Source organism: Heterocephalus glaber, unplaced genomic scaffold (assembly GCF_053883595.1).
Source record: "Heterocephalus glaber isolate CG9 unplaced genomic scaffold, H.glaber_assembly_v1.0 deba00001662, whole genome shotgun sequence".
Classification (NCBI taxonomy): Eukaryota; Metazoa; Chordata; class Mammalia; order Rodentia; family Bathyergidae; genus Heterocephalus; species Heterocephalus glaber.
In genome coordinates, this window is record NW_028258403.1 from 4,984,775 (window position 1) to 5,012,017 (window position 27,243).

General features: G+C 38.0%; 1 protein-coding gene across 2 annotated transcripts in view; it reads right to left on the reverse strand.

Moving 5' to 3' along the window:
* Positions 1–598: 598 nt before the first annotated feature.
* The window catches only part of LOC147822325 (uncharacterized), a 289,748-nt gene continuing 263,103 nt past the window's right edge, over positions 599–27,243 (reverse strand). Inside the window, exons 6-7 of one of the 2 annotated variants that reach the window (XR_015445797.1) lie at positions 3,260–3,436; positions 599–2,319 (exon numbers count right to left, since the gene is read on the reverse strand). The gene's annotated coding sequence lies outside the window, so the exon portion shown is untranslated. Of the gene's footprint in view, positions 2,320–3,259; positions 3,437–22,108; positions 24,442–27,243 lie in introns of those variants that run through there. The other variant, XM_087197225.1, reaches the window with a different exon arrangement.

Consider the following 27,243-nt stretch of genomic DNA (forward strand, 5'->3'; position numbering starts at 1 on the left):
AAGTCGGAAATGGCATGATGGAAAGGCCTGGCAGAGGAATGCTGCTCACTCTACGGCAGCCATGAAGCAGAGAAAGAGAGGGAGGGAGGAGCGGAGGACAAGAATATAACCTTCCAGGGCTGGGGATTTAGCTCAGTGGTTCTGTTGCCTGCCTTGCAAGCACAAGAACCCGAGTTTGATTCCCGGTACCAAAAACAAAAACAAACAAACAAAAAAAGAATATAACCTTCCAGCCCCCCCTTCTGAACACGAGACTTGTGGGGCATTTTAGATCTAAGCCATGACAAGCCCTTTATGGAGACAGTTTGTGGGTACTTGGCATAATGTGATAGAAGTATATTGGAGGCAGAGAGTTGTGTTGCACAGAAGAATCATTTGAAGACTCAGCCGTCTTCGGAGTGTGACTTCCCAGCTCACCCTGGAGCCAACATTTGGGCAACCGAGATGACAAAGAGGGCATTTGGGATCACATGGAAAAAATTTATGAGCTAAGCCACAAAGTGCCAAATAATACAGTCCACTGGCCAGACCTCACTGATCCCACCTAGACACAAGATCATCTGGGAAATGTTGACTCTGGCAGCCTCTAGCAATAACTCTGCATCCTGGAAGGGCTTGGGGATATGAATCTTTGGTGCAAAGCTGCCTGCCTGCCTAAACAGGCTCCGTGCTTATGCCTGTGCTTCTGCTACAGTAGCCATGTATTCATAAACAATCCAAATGTAATCTTAAAATTTTTTTTAACTCATTAATTTTATTGGTACATTTTAGGTATACAATATGCTGACATTCGTTATTGGGAATTTGTACCTTTACATGATATAACTTGGTTCTTATTTTTTTCCCATTCCCCTGTCCTCCCTTCAACCCCTCCACCCCTCCCTATTTACAAAGACTTTGTTTACAATTTTCTTTTTCTCATATTTATTCCTTTCCCTTCTTTCCTGTCCCCTACCTCTCCCACTTCCCCTTCCCCTTTGGACCTTTTCTTCCTATTTCACATTATCTATTATACATTTTGATCCTTATTTACACTTTCAGTTTCTCACACCAGAGCAACTATTCAGTATTTACACATGTGTGTCCTATTTACATCACTTTAGAGTATGGCCTCAACGTGCATCCATCCAAATGTAGTCTTGTAACAGGCTTAAGACAGTGACTTAATCAGTAGCTCAGTGATCTTATGTATGATGGGATACATCATAATAAAACACATGAGTATGGTACAGACAAAGGCTAGACGTGGTCCCTGTTCTTAATGCTGCTAGAGCTGAATAAAGGGGAAGATCAGGTAGGTATCTAATGTCAATAAATACTACTCTTTTTTGAGCATCTACTATATGCTTGCTTGACCTTTGGAATATAAGATCTCTTTAAACACATGCTATGGCCAGAGGAATCCACCACCAGATTCACTGTATTAGCCTATGGGTGTCTTTTTGCGCTGCCTCTCCCTTTTCTCGATCACTTCAATCTTGGAGGAGCAGAAGTGGCCTGGTGAGAGGGGAAGAGAAACCCTCATCGGGCAAAGAGAGAGAAATGGGCCACTACCCAGATAAATACTTCTGTGTGAAATCAATTCAAGCTGGAGAGGAAAGAAGCTTTCACTTAAAATAGATTCCAGAATTTTGATTATTATATTGAGCTGGAAAAATTAGTTTCTAAAGTGAGATGATTCTTGTGACTGAAGGGGACTGAAGGACTTGTATAAGAGGACTTTCATCTAGGGACTTATAGGATTGTTGGAACAGGGAATGGGGTAGGGAACAAAAAAGCTGTTTTTCAGTCTAATTCTCTGATTCCTGCTTGTCTATTTTGCTAGTGACACTTGCAAGCACTAGGATTCATTTTTAAGCAAAAGAAAGTTTATTACAAGTTTATTAGAGGGAACACAGAACTATGGGAGGCTGGACAACTGGCTGGAGGCTAAACCTGCAGGTACACTGCCCACACTAACCACAACATTGGCTTAATAGGGAAGCTGTTGCCACGACGTACTTAGAAGGTCCGGGTTGTACTAAACTGAATGTCAAGAACTCAGTGTTGCTGCAATTGCTGTTGCTACCAGCACCAGGGTTGTGCCTCTAACAGGAATCCAATCTCCAGACCACAGCTGCTACTGAAAGCCAGTTGCTTCTGCCGTCTCTGCGGTGGCCAGTTGAGGAGCCCTCAGTGCCTGTTTCATTCACTCCAATTGGAGATCTTTCAGTCTTCCATGTGCTCTTCTGATTGGTGGAGCCAATGCCTGAGTCTTACTGCAAGGAAGATGAGGAAATATTTTCTGGCTGGAGAGATTGAAAAGCTATAAAGTGTTCTCTTTAAGAGAAAAGGTAAAAGTATAATAAGATATTTTGAGAGACAGAGAGACCACATTCAAATAACTTTTATTGTAACATATTATTATAATTATTCTCTTTATTATTAGTTATTATTTTTATTTTCTTACTGTACCTGATTTATAAAATAAACTTTATAATCTTTTTTTTTTTTTGGCACTGGGGATCAAACTTGGGACTTTGTGCTTGCAAGGCAGGCAGCAGAACCACTGAGCTAAATCCCCGGCCTCTATAATCTTAAATATATATGTATTACTCTTTAACTTTTTTGTGTTTTTCTGGTACCGGGAATCAAACTCAGGATCTTGTGCTTTCGAGGCAGGTGGGGGAACCACTCAGCTAATTCCCTGGCCCGGGGATTAACTTTTTGAGAATGAACTTTTGGGACACATTCAAACCACAGCAATGTGCCTGTGCTCTTTCGCAAGGTTTGAGTGTGGGAAAATGACATGGGGGCAGATGTGGAAAAGGGACAACTTCAGAAGAGAGTAGTCTAACCTCAGACTACACCGTAGGACCCGAAATTATAAAGACTTGTTGGATTCCAGTTTTCTCTTTGGGGCAGCGTTTGTTTTGCATTTGGGCATATCTTTGTTGCTCTGTCTTTTCTATTCGCTGCGGGTAGGACAGTAGCAGCTGATCCTGAAGCAGAAGCAAACTGAGGCTTTCTGGGCTTGGTCTGCTTCTGATTCACCCTTCACTTACACCTCCCCACTTCCCACTCTTCCACCCCCCAGAAGGCCTCTGTTCCCTCGGGCAGCATTAGCTGTTGTGTTTGAAAAGCTTAGACTTATAAGGCACCTTCAAAGATTATCTTAAGAGAAGTGTTCAGGAATGGAGGGCAAGTGCCCTCATCTCTAGGAAAGGACTAAAGTTTTACTATTGGTTTTGTTTTAAAAATAAATCCATCCCAAATTTACCTCTTGTTACTTCTAGAACAGTTCACTGAAGTCAACACTGGTGATGTCTGATGGTCTCTGAATTCTCTGGACAGGGGTAACAACCCCATGTTTCTTGGACTGATGTGGTAAATGATTTTCTGTTTTGGGGTCCTCATCTTCTTTCAGGTACCTTCAGTTTCAGACGTCAACCATGGGCTGAGAGGAAAAAAAAGTGAAATGAATACACAAAGGCAAGACACAAGTGATAAGGTCCTGCTATCAATGGCTAGAAGAAAATTTCATGTTCTAATTAAGGAAAAGATGTCAAAATATTTTTTTCTCATCAAGACAGTTACTTAGAAGGTATGAGAAGTAACTGAAAAATAATGACAAAACATGCGAAAGCCTCTTCAGAAGGTGGAAGTCCATTTTTAAAAATGAATATATTTGAAATGAGTAACTTATTGGCAAATGAAGACCTTGGAATTATAAGATAAACTTTTCAAAGTATTTTCTTTGATGAAAATAACTAGTTACTTGATGAACATAACTAGTTATGTTTAAAGTATTTTGAAAGAGTAGAAATGTAGTAAGATCATGTCTATAGGGAAGTTGGAACTATCTAAGGTGATATAATCAACTCAAATTATTTCTATTTTTTCTATATTTTAAATGAGAAAATCTCATTTAAAAAAGAGGACCTTAGTGGAGCTGGAGTTTACAAAGGATGGACAAATTTATGTATTAGAGGCATCAGTAAATGCAAGGTAAACAGCACAAGATGGGCTGGTAATAAATCTGAAGTCTCACTTTTGCTAGAAAGAATTTATTATATGACTTTAATAAATGGAAAGAGATATGGTCTTGACAATGCCTTCAAAAAGATCGCTACAGCAATATAATGTCTAATTTCATGCCCTTTATAATAAGACCAGTTCTGAAACTAGACATAGAAAAAACAGAAATTGCCAAAGCCATTGACAAACAGTTCTTCTAGGGTGATAAAAAAGGGAAAAGATAGAATTAGCCCTTTCATACACATAACAATGGCTGTTATGCTGCCAAAGACTTCTATTACTCAGCTCCTCTTGGCTGAGACCATTGATACCCCATCAATAGTCTCATCCCCCTTCACCCCTAGTTTCTGTGTCAGTCTCTGATAAGTTAGGCTGCCTTGTCTCATTCTTAATTTATTTTACCAGGCATGGCCTTTATTACTCCCATGTTACTTCCCATGTTGCCACCCCTGCCAGTCCTTGGGAGCATGTGGCTCCTCCTCTGGGTTGGCCCAGGCTCATCAGCCAGGCCTCTGTTGGTTCTCAAATCAGATTGCCTGTCTAGGAACTAAAGTGGAACGCACCCTGAGCTCCTTTCCTCTCCACTTTATGCATAATTATAATGTTCAGAATGCAAAACGAATAAGAAAACATTTCAACAGAAGTTATTAAATTTAGAGATCCAATTTCCAAATAAAGGAAGTTTCTAAACAGACAAAAATCAATTCTCAATGAAGACATTAATTTTTGAAAAAAAAAAGAGTACTACCAAAGTCACAGGCAAAATCAATAGTAAAAGCCACACCATGGCATAGTTTCATAAAAATTTAAAACCATGAGAGGAGAAAAAAGAATTCTGCAAGTTTGCAAGCAGAAAAAAGTAGGTCATTCTCATGAAGCAAAATATCAAACTAGCTTTGGCGATTTCCACTGTAATGAGCAATGCTAAATGAAATGTGATGACATCTTCTATACAAAGGACAAATTGTAACTCAGGAATAATGGACCTCATCAAGCCATTTGTAGAGGAAGGCAACAGAGAGAGACATTCTTAGACAGGCCTCATCTTTAAAAATGTGGCAGCCAGGGGCCTCTTTTGACAAGATTGCTCAAAGCTGCAATATATATTGTGCACTAAAATTAAAGAAAGAACTTTGAATGGATAATGGCTAAAAATAAGCTTGTGATAATTATTGATACCAGCTATTGTTAACAAAGGAAAGATAACTGTGGAAGGTATATTTCTGATGCTGGAGTAATTATTTAAAGTAAGACATAGAAAGCCTAAAAGAAATGTGAAAGAAAGAAAAAAGAGAAACATCAAATTTAATTATGAATGGAAATTTAGATGTAGGGAATAAGATACAGACAAAAAGAGTACTATCATTTGTCTTTCATCAGGGAGAATACTACATCTTTTGATTAAGGAAAGAGGAAAGTAGGCTGCTTATAAAATGTTTTAAGATATTCACATGAGTGTTTAAAATAGAAATTTTTCTTTTTCTTTTCCTGTGGCCCGAGATCAAACCCAGGGCCTCATGCATGCTGAGCAAGTGTTCTACCACAGAATAATACCCCCAGCCCCCAAAATAGATATTTTTTCTCTTCCAAAATATTTTAAAAGGTAAAGACCAACAGCCCCCCCCCAGTAGAAATGAGAAAACATGTAAATAAGTCTCAAAACCAGACTTCCAGATCACCTACAGGAATCCCAAAGGGGAATGAGATGGAACACTCTGATAGTCAACCACCTGGACACACTGAACTGGCAACAAAAGGGGATCTGGAAAACATGAAATCAGAAATAATTTCTCAGATAATAGGAGAAATTGTGCCCCTACTGCAAGACATGATTAATAAATGTAGAGAGGAGTTGAGGAACATGATGGAATCGCAACATAAGAAACAAATGGAATCCATAAAAGAGATGCAAATAGATTTCCAGGACATGAAAAACTCCATTGAAAGTCTATACAGCAGAATGTGCCAATGTGAGGACAGAATTTCAGATATAGAAGATAAGATTGCAATTAGTGACCAGGAAAAGAAAAATGCCTTCAAAATTATAAGGGAACATGAGAAATCAATCCAGCAGCTGCTAGATGATGCAAAGAAGAATAACATAAGACTGATTGGAGTCAATGAAGAAACAGGAGAGAGTAGAGATGACATAAAAAAATCTCTTCACAGAAATAATGGCAGAAAACTTCCCAAGCAGGGGAAAAGAGCTTGACATACAGATACGTGAAGCATATAGGACTCCAGATACCCTTGATCAAAAAAAATCTACACATAGGCATATAATTGTTAAGATTCCAGAAACACAACAGAAGAACAAAGTTCTACAAGCAGTCAGAGAAAAGAAACAAATCACATACAAAGGAAAGCCCATCAGAATCACAGCAGACTTCTCAACACAAACCATCAAGGCAAGAAGAGCTTGGAGTGACATATTCCAAGCCCTAAAAGAAAACAGCCTCCAACCCAGATTGATGGACCCTGCAAAACTATCTTTCAAAATGGATGGAGAAATAAGATACTTTCGTGACAAAGAGCACCTTAGGAACTTCGTGAATACCAAACCAGCACTCCAAAGAATTTTATACAATATCCTAGGAACAGACATTGAGGATCACAACCCCAGGAAGCAAAGCAGAATGAACCCATCTGGCAAGACAAGAAATTAAATGTAAAGGGGGAGAACCCAACAAAAAGAAAAAGTCATGGCAATGACAAGCCAATACATTTCAGGTATAACCATCAACGTTAATGGTCTCAATTCACCAATCAAAAGAAATAGACTGGTAGAATAGGTCAAGAAGCAAAATCCAACAATATGCTGCATACGAGAAAAACACTTAATTCAAAAGGAAACTCATAGACTGAAAGTTAAAGGGTGGAAAACAATACTCCATGTGACGGGAACCCTCAAAAAAGCAGGAGTAGCCATCCTCTTGGCAGATCAAGTGGATTTCAAACCAACACTGATTAAGAGAGATGAAGAAGGACATTACATCCTTGTAAAGGGAACAATCCAAGAGGAAGAGATGACAATCATAAATATCTATGCACCAAACACTAGTGCACCCAACTATATAAAACAAATACTAATGACATGAAAAGTCATATATGCACTAATACAATTGTAGTGGGGGACCTCAACACCCCACTGTCACAATTAGATAGATGAACTAGACAAAAGATAAGTAATGAAATACTAGAACTCAATCGAACTCTTGAACAAATGAACTTAACAGATGTTTACAGAGTCCTCCACCCCACAAAATCAGAATACACATTCTTCTCAGCAGCACATGGGTCATTCTCCAAAATAGACCACATACACATAGAACATGTTTAAGTAAGTGCAAAGGAATTGAAGTTATCTCCTGTATATTATCAGACCATAGTGTGATGAAATTGGAGATCCATAGCAAAAGAAACTTGAAAAATGTCATAAACACGTGGAAACTGAACAACACACTTCTGAATAACCAATGGGTCACAGAGGAAATTAAAGAAGAAATCAGACAGTTCCTTCAATTAAATGATAATGACAATACGACATATCGGAATCTGTGGGACACAATGAAAGCAGTCTTATGAGGGAAATTCATAGCACTGAGTACGCGTATTAGGAAAACAGAATGAACCCAATTAAACAACCTGATGCTGGACCTCAAGCTTCTAGAAAAAGAAGAACAGGACAACCCCAGAGCTCATGCAAGGAGGAAGTTACAAAGATCAGAGGAGAAATCAATGCAATGGAGACTAAGAAAACAATACAAAAAATCAATGAAGCTAAGAGTTGGTTCTTTGAAAGAAACAACAAAATTGACAAACCCTTAGCCAACCTTGTCAGAAGAAGAAAAGAAAAGGCCCAAATCCATGCAATTAGGAATGAAAAGGGTGAAATTACAACAGACCCAGCAGAAATCCAGAGGATCATCAATGCCTACTTCCAGAAGCTATACGCCAATAAGATGGACAACACAGAAGAAATGGACAGATTCCTAGACACATATGAATTACCAAAGTTGAACGAAGAAGACCTAAAAATTCTGAACAACCCAATATCAACCAATGAAATTGAAAACGTAATTAAGAACTTATCACCTAAGAAAAGCCCAGGCCCTGATGGCTTCACTGCTGAATTCTACAAGACATTTAGAGAGGAACGGCTGCCACTACTGTTTAAATTCTTCAATGAAATTGAAAGGGAAGCAATACTCCCAAATTCCTTCCTGGAAGCAAGCATCACCTTGATCCCCAAAGCAGAGAAAGACCCAACTGAAAAAGAGAACTATAGGCCAATCTCACTAATGAACATAGATGCAAAAATCCTTACTAAGATACTGGCAAACAGAATGCAGAAGATCATGAAGAAGATCATACATCCTGATCAAGTGGGATTCATCCCAGGGATGCAGGGATGGTTCAATATACGAAAATCAATCAATGTAATACACTATATCAATAGAGCCAAGGACAAAAACCATATGATTATCTCCATAGATGCAGAAAAAGCATTTGACAAAATCCCACATGCATTTATGATAAAAACCCTACAAAAAATTGAAACAGATGGTCTCTACCTCAAACTGGTAGAAGCCATCTATGAAAAATCAACAGCCAATATCATGCTAAATGGTCAAAAACTGAAATCCTTCACACTAAAATCAGGAACAAGACAAGGATGTCCACTATCACCACTCTTGTTCAATATAGTTCTGGAAACATTCACCATGGCAATTAGACAAGAGAAAGAAATAAAAGGAATAAATACAGGAAATGAAGAAGTCAAATTGTCATTATTTGCAGATGACATGACACTCTATATAGAAGACCCCAAGAACTCCACCAAAAGTCTTCTAGACTTAATAACCAAATTCAGTCAAGTAGCTGGATGCAAGGTCAACACTCAAAAATCAATAGCTTTCCTCTACACCAATGACAGACTCACTGAGAGAGAAATAGGGCAAATAATTCCTTTCACAATAGCATCCAAAAAACTGAAATACCTAGGAATCATCCTAATGAAAGAAATCAAAGACCTCTTCTCTGAAAACTATGGCACTCTGAAAAGAGAGATTGAAGATGATATCAGAAAATGGACAGACATCCCCTGCTCCTGGGTAGGAAGGATTCATATAGTGAAAACAGCCATACTTCCAAAACTGCTATATAGCTTTAATGCAATTCCAATTGAGATCCCAGCAGCATACTTCACGGACCTCGAGAAAACAATCCAAAAATTCATTTGGAACAAGAAGAGACCTAGAATAGCAAAAGCAATTCTAGGTAACAGAGACATGGCTGGGGGTATCACAATCCCTAACCTGCATCTCTACTACAAAGCTACTGTGACAAAAACAGCATGGTACTGGCAAAGAGACAGAACTGAGGACTAGTGGAACAGATTAGAAGATGCAGAAACAACACCAGACACACTCAGCCATCTCATCTTCAACAAAGGAGCCAAACACCCTCAGTGGAGGAAAGATAGCCTCTTTAATAAATGGTGCTGGAGAAATTGGGCTTCAACTTGCCAAAAATTAAAACTAGACCTATATCTCTCACCATGCACAAAACTAAAATCAAAATGGATTAAAGATCTAAATATTAAAATAGAAACTCTGAACCAGTTGGAACAGAGGTTAGGTAGAACCCTTGAAGACATCGGTGTAGGAAAAGATTTTATGAACAAAACCTCAGTTGCCTGTGAACTAGCACAAAAAATCAACAAGTGGGATCTCTTCTTATTAAAAGGCTTCTGCACAGCAAGAGAAACCACCAGCAGTGTGAAGAGACAACCCACAATGTGGGAAAAAATCTTCACCTGCTCTTGCTCAGACAAAGGTCTACTATCTCGAATCTACAAAGAACTAAAAAGATCAGACCTCCCAAATTTAAAGACCCAATCCAAAAATGGGCATCTGAAATGAACAGACATTTCTCACACAAAGAAGTAGAAATAGCAAATAAATACATGAAAAAATGTTCAACATCACTGGTCATTCGAGAGATGCAAATGAAAACAACACTGAGATTCCACCTCACTCCAGATAGAATGGCTGCTATCATGAACCAATAACAAATGCTAGTGGGGCTGTGGGGAAAGAGGAACCCTGCTCCACTGCTGGTGGGAGTGTAGACTGGTGCAAGCACTGTGGAAATCAGTATGGAGATACCTCAAAGAACTAGGACTGGAAGTCCCATTTGACCCAGCTATTCCACTGCTGGTGATCTTCCCCAAAGAATTAAAAGAATCATACCACAGTGATATATGTGCACCCATGTTCATAGCAGCACAGTTTGTGATAGCTAAAACTTGGAAACAGCCCAAATGCCCATCAACTGGAGACTGGATAAAGAAAATGTGGGTTTTTTTATAAAATGGAGTACTACTCAGCCATAAAAAATGAGAAATTAGAGACATTTATAGCTAAGTGGATGCACATTGAGGCAATACTCTTAAGTGAAATAAATAGGACACACATGTTTAAATACCGAATAGTTTCTCTGGTGTGAGAAACTGAAAGTGTAAATAAGGACTAAAACGTATAATAGGTAATGTGAAATAGGAAGGAAAGGGGCAAAGGGGAAGGAAGTGGGAGGGCTAGGGGAAAGGATAGAAGGGAATGGGATTAATATGAGAAAATGGAAAAATAGGAACAAAATCTCTGTAAATAGGGAGGACTGGAGGGGTTGAAGGGAGGGCTGGGCAAGGGTGAAAAATAAGAACCAAGAGAGACTATGTAAAGGTGCAAATTTCCAATGATGAATGTCATTATATTGTATACCTAAAATGTACCAATGATTAGAATGAATAATTGATAATGCAAAATAGGAAGAAAAGGTCCAAAGGGGCAGGGGTAGTGGGAGGGGCAGTGGAAAGGAAAGAAGGGAATGGAAAAATGATGAGAAATGGAAAAATGGAAATAAAGTCTTTGCAAATAGGGAAGGGTGGAGGGGGTGAAGGGAGGGCTGGGAATGGGGAAAAAATAAGAACCAAGATGCATTATGTAAAGGTACAATTCCCAATGAGAAATGTAATTGTGTTGTATACCTACAATGTACCAATAAAAGAATATTAAAAAAAAGATAAAGAGGAAAATAACGTCCATTTAACCAAAGATACAGTAAAGATGCCTACTATACATTGAAAAGATTAACAGCAAGTGTAGCAAGGACCAGATTTAACCCCAATGTGGTGTTATCAGACGTGGGGCCTTCTCTGCCTTCAGGAGGGAATCAGTGTCTTATAAAAGGGCTGGACTGAAGTATCTCAGGCCCTTTTGTTCCTTTCACCATGTGAGGACACAGTGTTCATCTCTCCTGTGGACCCAGCAATAAAGCCAGTCTTTTTTTTTTTTTTTTTGGTACCAGGGATTGAACTCAGGACCTTGCAAGCAAGTCTTGGAAGCAGAGGGCAGCTTTACTAGACACCAAACCTACTGGTGCATTGACTTTAGACTTCCCCCTTCTAGAACTGTGAGAAATAAATTTCTCACCTTGGAGAGGGAGAGTGGAAAAGGTCTTCTGTGCCAAGAACAATTATAATTTGGCTTTGGTGCCCTCTGAGTGTGGCCAATGTCCAAATGCTGCTCTTTCTTTGAGACGATATTGGGGTTCATCAGAGACTGTCACGTGCACTTCCCTGACCCAGCCAAGACTCTCTTGCCAACCGTTTAAGGTTTCTGCACTCAGACACTGGCAGCCTGCACCCCTGCCCACCCTAGCACCTCCAGCCTGTTCTTGCTGGAATCCTTTTCAGTTCCAGCTTCTTTCATCATGGTCCACTTCAGACCACAAGATCACATACTTTTGCCCCATCACTGCATTAAAATTATAACTGGGGTTTTAACCGTGGAGGTAACTGAGTGTTGACAAAGAATGATCAAAATGAATAACTGATAATTTGAAATAGCAAGAAAAGGTATAAAAGGGTAGGGTTGGTGGGAGGGGAAAGGGAAAGGAAAGAAGGGAAAGGAAAAATTATGAGAAAAAAAAATGGAAACAAAGTCTATGTAAATAGGGAAGGGTGGAGGGGGTGAAGGGTGCATAGGTAGGTAATGGGGAAAAAAATAAGAACCAACATCCATCATGTACAGGTACAAGCACCCAATGATAAATGTAAACGTATTGTATACCTAAAATGTACCAATAAAGGAATTTAAGGGGGAAAAAAAGAGACTGATGTCATTGAAAGAGAATTTATTACTTACGTTTCCCAAGAGAAAGGAACATGACATGTCATGTAAGAAGATGGGGGAAGATACTAGTTTTGGTCAGGCAGAAGCAGGAGAGAGAGAAAGGCCTAGGTCAAAGCCTTTTCTGGGCTTTCCATGGGAAAGGCAAGGTATGCAGAGTAAACAGTGTAGGAATGGTTAGTTTGAATAACTCCTTAAGGCTTTAGGCATATCCTCTTTCCCTGAAAATAAGACCTGGCTGGGGAATAATCAGCCTTGAAAACTAGAGATCAGAAATGCTGGCCCCAATCAGTCTATCCTTGCCTTACTCGCCATCACTATTCTCTTGCTTGGTGACTACTCTGTAAGGCAGGTAAGGGTCTCAATCTTGTTACATTTGGCATACAAAGAGAATTTTTTGGTATCTTTGTTTAATTTTATGAAAAAACGGATAAAACTAAACATACAGTCCTGCAATTCATTTACATATTCCTTTATATGGCTACCATAAGTTACTAAACCTTTCATCCACTGTTAAATATTCATGTTGTTTCTATTTTTTGCTATTGCTACAATGATACAATGAATATCCTTGTATATATATCTTTGCACATTTCTGTAGAATAAATTCAGAGAAGAGAGATTACTAAGTAACATGTTAGTCATAAATTTTCACACAAAATAATTGAGTCACATTTGCTTTAAATCTTTTAACTAAGGATTTTTCATTTGAAATACTTTGTTTATAAAAAATTATGCTGCTATATAAATACAAGTGATTTTATTTCATTCTCACACCCTGGCTCTGATTAATAAAGAATTATACAAACTTTCTAATGATTTTTTTCAGAAATATATAAAATGTAAATTTTTATTTCATTTTTCTTCAAGAAATATTTTTAAAATGATATTACTAAAATATTGATGTAGATTTGATTCATCATGTATTATTAAGCTTTTAGTTCTTTGTGTTTAAATGTGAATGAGATTAATAGCTTAAATGATACATGCATTATATTAAATAATTCTTCAATAAAAGGTTATAATAAACTCTAGTAATACCTCTAGATCAGGAGCCTCAAACATTTTTCTCTGACTTTAAATTGCCCTTACTGTATGCTGGTGAATTTAATTTGCCAATGCTGTGTGCAGATCCAGTATTACAGGTATTTAGTTTTCTAAAAAAGCTAACACTGTACAAATATTGTTGGCTGCCCCTCATCAGTAATACTAAAATTATTCTCAGTAATTGAAGTATATTATCATACAGTAAATCTTAGAATATCTCTATTTGTATTTACTAAAAGATGATTTTTCTTTTTTTTTGTATACCCTTTTATTGGTACATTTTAGGTGTACAATATAATGACATTCATCATTGGAGATATGCACCTTTACATACTCTCTTGGTTCTTATTTTTTCCCTCGTCCCCTGTGATTTTTCTAATAGTATCCTTGAGAGAAGATTTTGAGGAAATCATGTGAGCTGGTAGGCATGTGACTATTACAGTGTAAAAATATCTAGTTGCTTAAATTATTATTTTCTTATACAGTAAACATGTCTGTGAAATCAAGTGATTTCATACATGTCTCAATAATTAATATATAGAGGTTAAATCTTTCAATAAAAGAAGTCACATAGTAAAAGTTTAGCTTTAAAAATAATCAAAACTTCTGTTTGTTAAAAAAAGCCTATAAATAATAAACTAGTCTGATATCTGTGCAGGAATAAAAACAAAGTAGAACTACCAGAAAAGATGAGTCAAGAAACAGGCCCAGGGTGTATGAGAATCTAATAAATGATTAAGGTAGCATTTTAAATCAGTGAAGCAAAAATGTATTATTTATTTGGGGAAACTGACCACCAAATGGGAAATCAGTAAAGTTAGATCCTTTTCTCACGTTATGTTCTGTATACAAATACGTGCAAATGTATTAATATTTAAATGCGCAAAATACAATCATAGAAGTGTTAGGTTCAAACGTAAAAAATATTTTTATAATGTTAAAACAGACAAGGAATTTCTAAATGTAATTTAAACCCCCAAAATCATAAAAGAAAAAAATCTAGATTTGATTATATCAAATTTTATAGCCTCTGCATAGCAGAAAATACACTGGAAAAGTAAAAAGACAAACGACCCACTTGCAACAGCAAATTATCTGCTAGTACCAATAGAGAGGTCAGAACCCACAGCTGGGGTAAGGAGACATGCAACAAACTGACCAGGTTTCCATGCCGGCTACATTCCCTGGGTGGGTATCAGGCACCACCATGCTCCAAGGCACTGGTGATTCACACCTTGTTAAAACTTGGTCTTTATGGTGAGGATATCAACAAAATGTTTTAAGGGGTTTGGGGAAGATCATGCTCAGGTTGGAATATTAGAACAATTGTGCTGGCTGTTGGGTGGAGAACCAACTGGAGAGGTGGTTAGGTAAGCAGAATTGGAGGTTAGAACACTGAGATAGGACAGAAAAAATAAAGATAGGAAGGAGACAAGAAAATTGTAATTATAAAATTGTACTTAAGAAAACACCATAGCTTTAGGATGCAAAGTTTCCCAAGGATGGTCTTTTTCAACTCTAAGCCTGAATTTTCCCTTCTTGGCTACTTACACCTAAACTCCGAAGAGTCTTTATTTTTAATTGTTAATTTAATTGCAATATAGAATAGTGATGTTTGTTTTGGGGAACTTGTACATGAATAAAACATATCTTGATTATTTTCTATTCTTTGACCCTTGTCTCTCTAATCTCCCTCTTCCCCTGATCCCCTTCTCCAACTCCAAAAGTCTGCCTTCTTGTTTCCTATTATCTCTCTTTTGTTTGTTTATTTCTGTTTTAGGTTTCTCATGTAAGAGAAGCCATGTAATATTTAAGCTTCTTTATCTGACTTATTTCACTTGGCATTATGATATCAAGCTCCAACCATTTTCTTGCAAATGACATGATTTTATTTTTCTTTATGGCTAAATAATATCTATGCCTATATCATCTATATCTATCTAAATAGTATGTATACAGTTTGTTTATCCATATGTCTGTTGATGTCATTCATTTTATCAGTTGTTTGCTTTGCTGTGAAGAAGCTTTAAAATTTAAAATGTTATAGCATTTGTTGGTTTTTGGCTATATTACTAAAAGGGATTTATAGATTCAATGCAATCCCTATTAAAATACCAACAACATTCTTCACATAACTAGAAAAAGTGATCTTAAAATTCAGATGGAACTAAAGAAGGCCCAGAATAGCCAAAGCAATTCTGAGCAAAAAGATCAAAGTGGGGGGCATCACAATTCTTGATTTCAAGTTATACTGTAAATTTATAGTAACAAAATAATATGGTATTAGCATGTAGAATTTAGATGAGTGGATTGAAACAGAAGACACACAAACAAGACATGCCTATAGCCATCTGATTTTCTACAAAGGGGCAAAAACATATGTTGGAGGAAGATAGCCTCTTTAAACAGGAAAAACGGATATCCCTCTGCAGATTGAAACTAAATCTGTACCTCTCACCCTGTACTCAAACCAAATCAAAGAGGATCAAAGACCTAGATTTAAAAACAGAAACTTAGAGGGCCGGGGATTTAGCTCAGTGGTTCTGCCGCCTGCCTGGCAAGCGCAAGGTCCTGAGTTTGATCCCCGGTACCAAAACAACAAACAAAACCAGAAACTTAGAAACTGTTGGAATGTAACATAGAGAAAACACTTGAAGGCACAGGCACAGGCAAAGACTTCCTGAACAGAAGTCCAATATTACAGGAAATAATGTAAAAAATCAACAAATGGGATTACATGAAATTAAAAAGCTCCTGAGTCTTAAAGATAAAACAAGCCTGTAAATTGGGCCTGTGCTTTCTTCTGATACCATAGTTTCACAAAGGAAACAGCACTGTTACTTGGGTCCATATCTCTAACCTTTATGCAAATAGTTTTCAGTCTAATCTAGTCCACTGATGGGTAACCTGACAGACACTAGGAATACACACCTTAGATCATCATCCTGAGGAAATGAAGACGATATAAAAACACATAACTCCAGACCATAATGCACCTCACCCCTCAAGCACCCACACTCTTTTCTGAATGTGAACTTTGATTCTCCTTAATAAATCCACCTATGCCTGTCACTGATGTGTCGATGGGAAACCTATTTATAAGTAAAGTTGATAAAACCTCATGGATTTCATATGGGGGGTAGTTTAAATAGACGTAGGGATAAATATAATGTACAAGTTACTGGCTTGAGCAACTAAGAGAAAGAGATGCCATCTCACTAAGGTAAGGAATCCTGATGGAGAAGATAGGAAAGAGGGGATATAATGAATTCAGGTGTCGGAATGTTGAATTTTTGGTACTATGAAACATCCAAGTAGAAGAGTCCACAGCACAGCTAGATGGGTAACCTAGCAGAGAAAATCTGGGTTAGAGAGAGATGTACCTCAAATGTCTCACATCAGCATCTAAGGAAAATAGATTTAATTCCATTGCTATTATTTGCTAAGTTTCATGTGTTCAGATTTACCACAGAAATGATTATTGGAATTCTAGTCTCCTGTACTAACTCTCCCTCAAAGAATTTCCAAGAATCTTCTCGAGATAATATCCAGGAATTAAGTTTACCCTTGTATTCCAGAATTAGAGCTGTTCCCATTGCTCCTGCCACATGAATGTTCAGCTAAGCTGGGAATCCACAACACAGTACTGTTGAGACTGGGAACACCAAGAGTCACATCACACGGAGGCTGTGATGGAGTGCATGAGCATGTCTGCTTCAGCACCCACAGCTCCTCTCCTGTAGGGCACAGACCCTGGGAGAGTGACCAGGTCCCGATGAGTCCCAGTGTCACCTGCTGCTCTCCCAGTCTTAGCCCTCGCCTCTGATCCTAGGCACCAGTGCTCCTTCTAGTTCTCTTGGCCTAACTCTACCCATTACCATAAATTCTCTTCTGAGTTCCTTGGGGTCTGTGCCTGCAACTTCCTTCCTTCCTGACTTTCCCATCTGGCAGACATTCTCCTATATATCTGAAGGACAAGGACCTTTCAGCTATTATGGTAATAAGTGACTACAAATATGTAGGGGGAGAGATGCCATTCAATCTCCCTCACATGAACTGTTGAAGCTGTTATGTTATGTAGTCAGTGCTATATACCTTTATCTAAGCCCTGTTTAAAAAATTATAAATGTCTAAAAGTCTCGTTCAAGACCCTCTACATTCTGGCAGGGGTCTATCTTTACACCTTTCTACACATTTCTCACCACCGGTTGTCCATCAACATCAATCTCATCCCTTTTCCTAATACCTGTTACATTCTGTCATTGCACCTTCAGTTATGGACAGCATCATTTTCCCATGTCTGTTCCTCCAAGTCTCACCTGTCTGTCAGGGACCACTGAGACATTACAGCAAATAGCCACACGTAGGACCAAACTCTCTCATTCCAAAGACCCATTACACTTTGTTTGAATATTTAGTCTGACTCACATCATTTCTTATGGACACAAATATTCATTGAGCAAAATTATTAAAAGGTAAAAAAGCATAATGAGGAAGAGCACTGGAGTGACATTGTCTTCATCCATATCCTGTGTTTGCCACTTACTAAATATATAACCGCCAGCAAGTTACTTCATCTTTCTTGTGCCTCCGTTTCCTGATATGTTAACCTGGAGATAATGATGGGATCTACCTCTTGGGGTTATTACAATAATTAATTCAATTCATTCACACAAAGCAATTAAAAAGTGCCTGGATAAACAAGCACTCAGTAAGTTTTAGTTATTGGGGTATAATTTATTCATTAAATATAACATAGCAATTAAATTGTCTTTTGGTTGCTTTCTCTAGGTCAGCATATAGGGCATACACAAAAGCTTAACATCAGCCTCTGATCATATTGAATCTGACATGCTTTCTTAAAGAATACTTTGCTACTTTCCTTTTTAACAATTTTGTCCAGCAGAGATTTGCCCTAGAATGATACATTGAACTTTTTTTCTTTGCTCTGACTGCATCAATTTTTGTTGGCTTCAATTCTCATTGAGTGATAATTATTTTGCACCTGCTATATGCCAGAGCTATGCTAGGCCTAGATATACCACCGTGAGCGAAGCCTGTGTGGTTGTGTACCTGGTAAAACTGAAAGGAAGACAGGCATTCTAAAAATACAAAAGAATTTTGTTCTTACACAAGGTCTTGTTCTGTAACTTAGGCTGGCCTTGAACTCACTATATTTATATTTGAGGCTGGCCTCGAACTTGTGGCAATCCTCCTGTCTCAGCCTCCCAAGTGCTGGGATCACAGGTGTGAACCACCAAACGCAACATAAATATAAAAATAAATGAATAAATGCACAAAGAAATATATAATAACAAAACTGTTATAAGTGCTATGAAGAAACAGAGTAGAAAAGAAACAAAACAAGAAGAGTCTCATTTATATTGGGGGGGTTTTTTGTTGTTTTTTTGTTTTGGTACCGAGGATCGAACTCGGGACCTTGCGCTTGCAAGGCAGGCGCTGGAACCACTGAGCTAAATCCCCAGCCTGAGTCTCATTTATATTGGGAATCAGTGATGATTCATCCAAAGAAGTGATATGAGAGTCTGAAGTTAGTAAACAGTGGAAGGAAGACCTCAGGTGTGTGCGAAGGCCAGAAGGATTAACAGAGATTGTTGAGATCAAGGACCTGGAAGGAGAGCAGTGTGACTTGACTGGAGAGGGAGGCAGAGCCAGGCTAGGGAATCTGGGACTCTATTTCAAGAGTATCAGAAAGCCACTGAAGGGTTTTATTAAGTGGAGTGACAAATAATTTGTTTTATATCTTTAAGAGATTGGCCTGGCTGCAGTGAGAAGGATGGACTAGAAAGCAGTGAAAATGGATGAATTACAGTTTCCTGCCATAACAGAGAGGATGCCCCAAAATATTACTAAGCAAGTCACAGGAAATGCATTCAGAACTGTTCCATTTATATATAGGTCAAAAATCAGGCAAAACTCTGTGTGTGTGTTTGTGTGTGAAGAAATGAAAAGAAATAGGATGTAGAAGAGTAGTTCTTTCTGTGAAGACACAGCTGGTTTGGAAGTTATACTTGGAACACATGGGAGATTTCAAAGGGATTTGGAAACACTATTTCTTAAACTGAATGGTAGGTGCATGAGTATGTAATCTTTAAAAGGTTTTTTATATATATAACCTTAGAAGGTATATATATATGTGTGTGTGTATAATATATATACATAAATATTCATATATATATATGCCATCATCTCTATGTGTGCTATATTTCATAATTGGCATTTAGGTTACCTACTTCCAAAATTAGTTTCTGTAAATGATACAATGTGCCTTTTTTAGTCCTGGGGATTGAATCCAGAGCCTTACCCATTCTAGCCAAGTGCTCTACCATTGAGCAAAACCCCAGCCCTAAATGGTACATTGTGAAAAAGTTGAGTGCCACATGCATGAGGATGTATTTTATAGCGCACTTTACATTTTTTCATGTGCTTGAAATATTCTAGAAAAATAAATAAATAAAAAGGGAAAATGAATCTGAAGAGGGAGGAAAGACCAGTAGTATCTCCAAGCTGCATGACTCTAAATGTGCCTCCTTATTGCTTATAGTTAGCCTGTGTGTGTGTGTGTGTGTGTGTGTGTGTGTGTGTGTGTAGGAATGCATTAAAAGGGGCAGACTCACCTAGGCTACAATGTAAACATTGGTGCCCGGTTGCCTGCCATTCCATGGCCCTGTGACTAGTGAGGAAGCTCCTGTAGAAGTCTAGGCTATAAGTAACTATGCGCTGGACTAGGACAGTGGCAGTGGGATTAGAGAAAAACAGACATAGCCAAGTTATATTTAGGAGGTAAGAGAGGTCGCAGTAGTAGATTGGATGTTTTACTGTATCAAAGGGCTGAGAGACACTCATTCCTGTATCATTTGGCTTTGCACAAAATGCTTTTCCCAGAGCTGGGCATCTATCAGGTCAAAGATGCATCCCAGACACTAATAACACCTCACTTGGAGGTTTCAGAACTTCAGTTTAATTCTCACAGATTAGGGAGTCATCCCAAAGATTTTTAAATTCTGTTATCACATCAGGTTTCCTAAGTGCAACAACCAAATAACTGCAGAAGCATACGGCAGAGAAGGGACTCCTGCGGCACCCTGGAAGCCAATTTCTTTTTTTTTCTCCATTAAGTTTATTGGTGCATTTTAGGTATACAATACAGTTACATTCATCATTGGGAGCTTGTACCATTATGTGAGTATCTTGGTTCTTATTTTTTCCCCCTTCCCCTGCCCTCCCTTCCACCCTCCATCCCTCCCTATTTACAAAGACTTTGTTTCCATTTTTTCCTTTTCTCATATTTTTTTCTTTTCCTTCTTTCCTTTCCCCTACCCCTTTAGACCTTTTCTTCCTATTTCACATTATCAGTTATACATTTTGATCCTTATTTACACTTTCAGCTCCTCACACTAGAGAAACTATTTGGTATTTACACTTGTGTCCTATTTATTTCACTTAAGAGTATGGCCTCAATATGCATCCATTTAGCTATAAATGTCTCTAGTTTGTCATTCTTTATGGCTGAGTAGTACTCCATTTTACAAAGAAAACCACACCTTCTTTATACAGTCAACTCCTGGAGGCCAATTTCTAAATATCCTCTAGAACCCACACTCATGTTCATCCTGTGAATACTACAAATTAACCCCACATACTTAAGTTCAGAAGTTATGCTTTCTCTGGGGAAATAGCACCACTGTCTAGACCCTAGAATGTGTGCCACACAGTCACTTATTACTTGGTCCTGCTATTCAACTTGAGTTGGCCAGCCTTCCACATGCACCTGAATCTGCAGCCACAAACGGCAGGGATGAGCAGGGGTGACAGCTCTCCCTGAAGTGCAGCCTCCTGCTCCACCCTGGTCACAGAGGGGCAGAACCCAGAGTCTCTTCTTACCACACAGGCTCCCCTGACGATGTAGATAGCCCAGTGTATCATGTGTTATGTGATGGGCCAATAGAACATGTGAAAGCACCCCAGTGATCTCTCCTTCATTCATTCATAAAATACTTACTGAAGGCTTCTCTTATATGAGGCACTAGGTTAAACTTGGCTTTAAAAAAATGAACAAGGTAGTCAAAATACATGATATGAAATCATTTACATCTGCTTAAACTTGGCTTTAAAAAAATGAACAAGGTAGTCAAAATACATGATATGAAATTATTTACATCTGCTTGTACTTTGTGAATATGTTCTGTGTGTTCTGAGAGCTAATTCGAATAGTCACTGCCTTTCCTGCTCACACATTAATTTTTTTCTACCTTTTTGAAAAGTTTCTACATGTTTTTACATTTCTACATTTCTTTTATCCATTTTACTGGGAAGTTTTGAATTTTATTTGTTTTTATTTTTGTCAGTGAACATTATTAAGCTAATTTTAAAAAATCAACTGGATATTTTCTGCCCAGGACATATTTCTACCAGGAATATTTTAAAGCCTACAATCTTAAGTTGATGCTAATGATCTGACAGTATTTCTTCTGGCTTGTCTTACCTGGCTGCAAAGGAATATTAATGACGTGTGTTCTTGGGGTTCTGTAGGCAAGTGATAAACAGGGAACCGAACAAGAAGCTCTATAGTAGCTAGAATCAATTCCAGTCACCACATGTATTTAGTAACCCACAGTGAGGAATGTCATCAATACTTTGACACCAAAACCTGACCAAAAAAAGCAAGCACATAAGAATATTGTAGGCTGATTTTATTTGTGAATATAGTTGAAAAAAGGCTAGACTATATTCAACAGTATGATGAAAATCATGACCAAGGAGATTGTATTTCTGAAATGAAAATATAGTTACTATAAAGAAATTTATTGCATTCATAAATTACAAGAGAAAGAAGTCATTAACAAAGATGCCAAAAAGGAACTTACTATAACTTAACAGGAGTTCTAATTAAATAAAAGCTATTCATATGATTAAAAGAATTTAACAAAATCCAAAGCAACATTAACAATGAAACACTAGAAGTCATTCCAGTAAAGTCAGGAAGACTATGATACTCACTATCACTGTTATTCAATACTGTGCAGGAAATCAATTTAATAAGCAAGTTTGAAAAAACCCTCTAAAATATTAGAAGGAAGAAACTTTCATTATTTGCTCATGTTACTGTTATCTTCCTAAAAATCTATACCAAAAATTATTAGAAAAAAGTTATAGCACAGTGACAAATTACAAGATAAATATTCTGAAACAAAATAGCTTTCTATAGCATCAGTCAGTTAGAAATAATGGCAGGCGGTAACCTGGAAGGGGAGTAGCTTGGTCAACTAGAATTTCTACTTTTATTTTTTGAGGAAGCTGCATACTGATATCCATAATAGTGGTACTAGTTTACATTCCTACCAACAACATAGAAGGTTCCTTTTCCCCACAGCTTCTCCAGTGTTTGTTATTGATTTTTTTGGAGTGAGATGGAATCTTAGTGTTGCTTTAATTTCCATTTATCTAATGGCCACAGGTGTTGAACATTTTTTCTGTATATTTATTGGCTATTTCTTCCTATGAGAAGTGTCTATTCATTTGGTTGCCCATTTTTTGATTGAGTCTTTTATTTGGGGACGGTTGTGTGGACTTTTACCCATGTTTACAACAGCACAACTCATAATAGCTAAATCTTGGAAGCATTCTATATGTTCGTCAGCAGATGAATGGATAAAGAAAATGTGGTATTTATACATAATGGAGGAGTACTTTGTATTAAAGAAGCTTAAACTTGAGTCATTTGTAGCAAAATGGACAGATCTTGAGAGCATAATGGTAAGTGAAAAAAATCAGACAAGAAGCTTAAATATAAAATGGTCTCTCTTATATGAGAAACCCCAAATATAAATACAGATCAAGATAAAAGAAAGGTAATAGGAAATAGGGAAACAACTGGCAAGGTTATCAAGAGATAGAGGGAGGGGAGAAGAAGGGGAGAGGAAAGGGAAGGGGATAAAAACAAATCAGGATGTGTTATGTGTTTGTACCAATGAGGAATGCAATCATTACATATTGCAAACATGTAGTAATAAAAAATAAAAATGAAACACAAAATAATCTATTCACAATTGCAACAACAAAATAGCAAAATACCTAGGAGTAAGTGTAAATTGAAAAAAATATACAAAATTTATATGAAGAGAATAATCCAACACTGCTTCTAGAACAGAGAGGTAAACTGAACATGTAGAATGATAAAATACCTCAGTATTCACTGCTAAGAAAACTCAATTTGTCCTGATGTCAATTTTCCTCCAAATAGATTTTTTAAATTTAAGGCCATTCTATTAAAAATATTCTACACTAGAAATTGTAGAAACAAAATACATACAAAAGACAAAAAAAAATTGCCTGGTGTGGTGGTGCATGGCTATAATTGCTAGCACTTTGGAAGGCTGAGGCAGGAGGATCCCAATGTTGAGCCCAACTTGGGCAAGTTAGGAACTTAGCAATACCCAGCAAGATCCTGTCTCAAAATAAAAATTTACAAAAGCTGGGGAGGTAGCTCAGTGCAAAGACCCTGGGTTCAATCCCTAGAATCATTAAAAAAAAAAACCCAAAACTTTTAAGAAACATTTGTATACCTTTCACCTCAATTTACTAATTGTCAATATCTTACCACTTTTACTTCATTTCATGTACTTTAGTTTCTGAAATGTTTGAATGTAAAGTGCAGGAGAAAATCTTAATGATCTTGCAATCAAGCACTCCTTACAAAGGACAGACACAGTCCTTTTTACAGATACAAATTCTGAATGAAAATATGATAAATAGATCTTCATTAAAATTAAGACGCTATTAAAAGAGTGAAAAGGTAAGCCACAGGATGGAAAAAATATTTGTAATACTTATACATGAGAAAACACATTTCTTTTATTTAGAACATATTCAAAGCTACAAATCAAAATATTATTTTTTTCATAATATATATGTGATACCAGAATATGTTTAGGAGAAAGAGCTGGAAGTATATTCACCAAATTAAATCACTGGCCATGGATCTTTCCAGGGATTATGGTTAAAGGGAATTTCACAGTCTTTTTCACTTTCTAGTCCTACGATGAAAATAGCTTTTACGCTCTTGATCATGGCAGGCTAGTGATGGAGGTGCATGAAGGATGCCCAGGGAGAGCCACTGGCTGACGGAACCGGTATGCAGAAAGGGGGAGGCGAACACACACACCTGAAGGAGAAATCCAGTAGATCAAATCAAATACTGGGGTGGTCAAGAAAGGGAAGCAGGTGGGGCTGGGGATTTAGCTCAGCGGTTCCAGCACCTGCCTTGCAAGCGCAAGGTCCCAAGTTCAATCCCTGGTACCAAAACAAAAAACAAAACAAAACAAAGAAAGGGAAGCAGGGCCACTGCTGGTCCGTAGCACCCCTTACACCTGTACACAGTAAACATACCATCTTGGAGTGGGTCTAACATCCTGAGGGAAGGAGCCAGTGGGGCAGAGGTCAGACTCTTGGGATAGGCTCCTTAAATTCTGTCCCTCTCACCCGGAAGTGGAAACCCAGCAAGAGAGACAGCTGCAGGGAGGGCCTCAGGGAGCCATGGACTGCAACAGGTGAAATATGAGGGGGAAAGTGACAGCTAGCAGCACTGAAACAGGCAATCCCTCCTCCCATCATCCTCTCGAACCCTGGGGAGCTCTGTGTCCCTGCAGCATCCTGCCAACTGTCCACTATTTGGTGTTGATAAGGGAAATCTTCCACCCTAAGCAGAGTAGCTGAACACTGTAAGCTGTAGGCAACACAGAACTCATTGATAGGGAGCTGCAGACCACATCCTGGGAGACAGACACAGCAAAGCCAGCACATAGCAGGTGCTCTCATACTGTTTTCCCAAACATCAGGAAGATCTGAGTCGGCAGGGTCCCCTGCCCACTGCCCACATTTAGGCACTGGCAAAAGAAGCCCTTTGCTGAGCCTGGGGGATGCACTAAGTTTAATGGGTTAGCGAGTGAAGCTCTTGGGACAATGACTGAAAAGGGACAATGGGCAGAGGGAGTAAGAGTGGCACATGGGCCAGAGGGTTTCTCACTATGCACTAGGCCAAAGTTCAGTGGAGGAAAAACATGGAGATGACTCAGGATTTGCCTTGGGAGCAGGAGTGGAAAGTCCCTGACAGAAGTTGATGGAGAATCAGCCGTCTGGCAACCTACACCACATCCCCCCTCTCCCAGTTAACTGAGATAGTCAGAAATAGAGCCAGACAGAGACAGAGGCCTGCAGTTAGCCACACCCAAAGCAGGACTTGCAGGTGGAAGATGGAGAGCCATGCAATTGGCAGGTGTCTCATTTTCAGGTGGGCAGTTAAGCAAACTGATGGTGGGGAGCAGCTTGGAAGCCTGCAGTTGGACTCAGACTGCTGCAGGAGGGGAGCTGTAGAGATGCTTTGGTTTTGTGCTATGAAAGCTACACGAGGGTTGTTTTTTTTATTTGCTTGCTTGCTTGTTTAGTTGTTTTGGGTTTTTTATGGTTCTTGCTTCTTTATTATTTAAAAAATTTATTTTATTTTATAACTTTATTCTTTTCCCTCTTTTGATCTTTTTTCTTTTCTTTTCTTAAACATTTCTCTCTCTACTCTTTTTTCTTCTCTTCATCTTTTATCCTATCTTCCCTCTCTTCCTCTCCACATTTCATATGACATAATATATATATTCAATATGTATAATATATATATAGATCTATAGATACATATGAAAAAGAGAATAAGAATTAACCAGTGCCTTAATTTAAATAGTATCTTTCATGGGAATGTCAGGGTGACTCTCACCAAAATTGTGCAGAGAGGATTAAAAACCCTGACAATCTCACAGCTTCCTTCAATCTCTAATTACATTTCCCTCCATCTCTGCACCTCATCTCACACCTCCACAAATATTCTCTCAAACTGCCTCAACATTAGCCCTTTACTCCAGGTATAAAAATAATTCCAACACAGTCTGAACTCTTGTTTTTCACCTATTGATATTTTTCTTAATGGTCTCTTTTCTTGCTGACTTACTCCCTTCTTTCCTTTCTCCTCCCTCCTCACCCAGTCTAAATACTGGGGACAGTGTTGTATAATCTACAATGGTACTGATAAAACAGTGAAAATGTGAAAGCAAACTTTAATGATGATTGATGTATAGTTGGATCAATTGACACTGTTTTAACAAGTAGAAATTCTCTTCTTTCAATACAGTGATTGGGTATGATCCTATTGAACTGACTAGGTCAAACTGGTAGCCATTACCTCTTGGCAAATAGAGCCAAGATCACATCACTAAAAAGTAAAAACTAACTAAAGAGATCAACAACAAAGTATTTTCACTGTATTTGATCTCAACCCTCAGTACACACACACACACACACACACACACACACACACACACACACATCCACATATGCATGGCATGAGAAAACAAGGCAACAAAATGCCTCCACAAACTCTCAAGTCCCCAAAGTAGATCCAAAGGGACATAAGTGGAGTGGAAGTAAAATATCAAATTACAGAATTGTATGAAATAATCAAAGAGGAAACAAAGAAACTTGCCAAGCTCAAAGATGAGTTAACCAATCAGATGGTGGAATTACTGAATAAACTGATCGACGAGCTTAAAGAAGAGTGAAATAAAAAAATTAGAAGTGCTAACTAAAACCATTCAAAACATGAATGACAAATTTGCCAAAGAACTAGAGCAAGAAAAGGTGCTAAACAGAAATCCCAGAGATACAAAATCCAATGAATGTATGAGCAGTGGAAGGAACCAATGTGTGGAGAGAGTATTAGAACCAGAAGATACGTCTGATGCACAAGACCATATACTTAGAGATACCTTAAAAACAAGACAGCAAGGAAAATTGGTCCAACAGCTACTAGATGATGCAAAGACAACCTTAAGATTAACTGAAGCTAAAGAAAAGCCAGAAGATAAAATGCATGGAATAAAAAATTCTGCTTACAGAAATCATAGCAGAAAAATTTCCAAGTATGAAA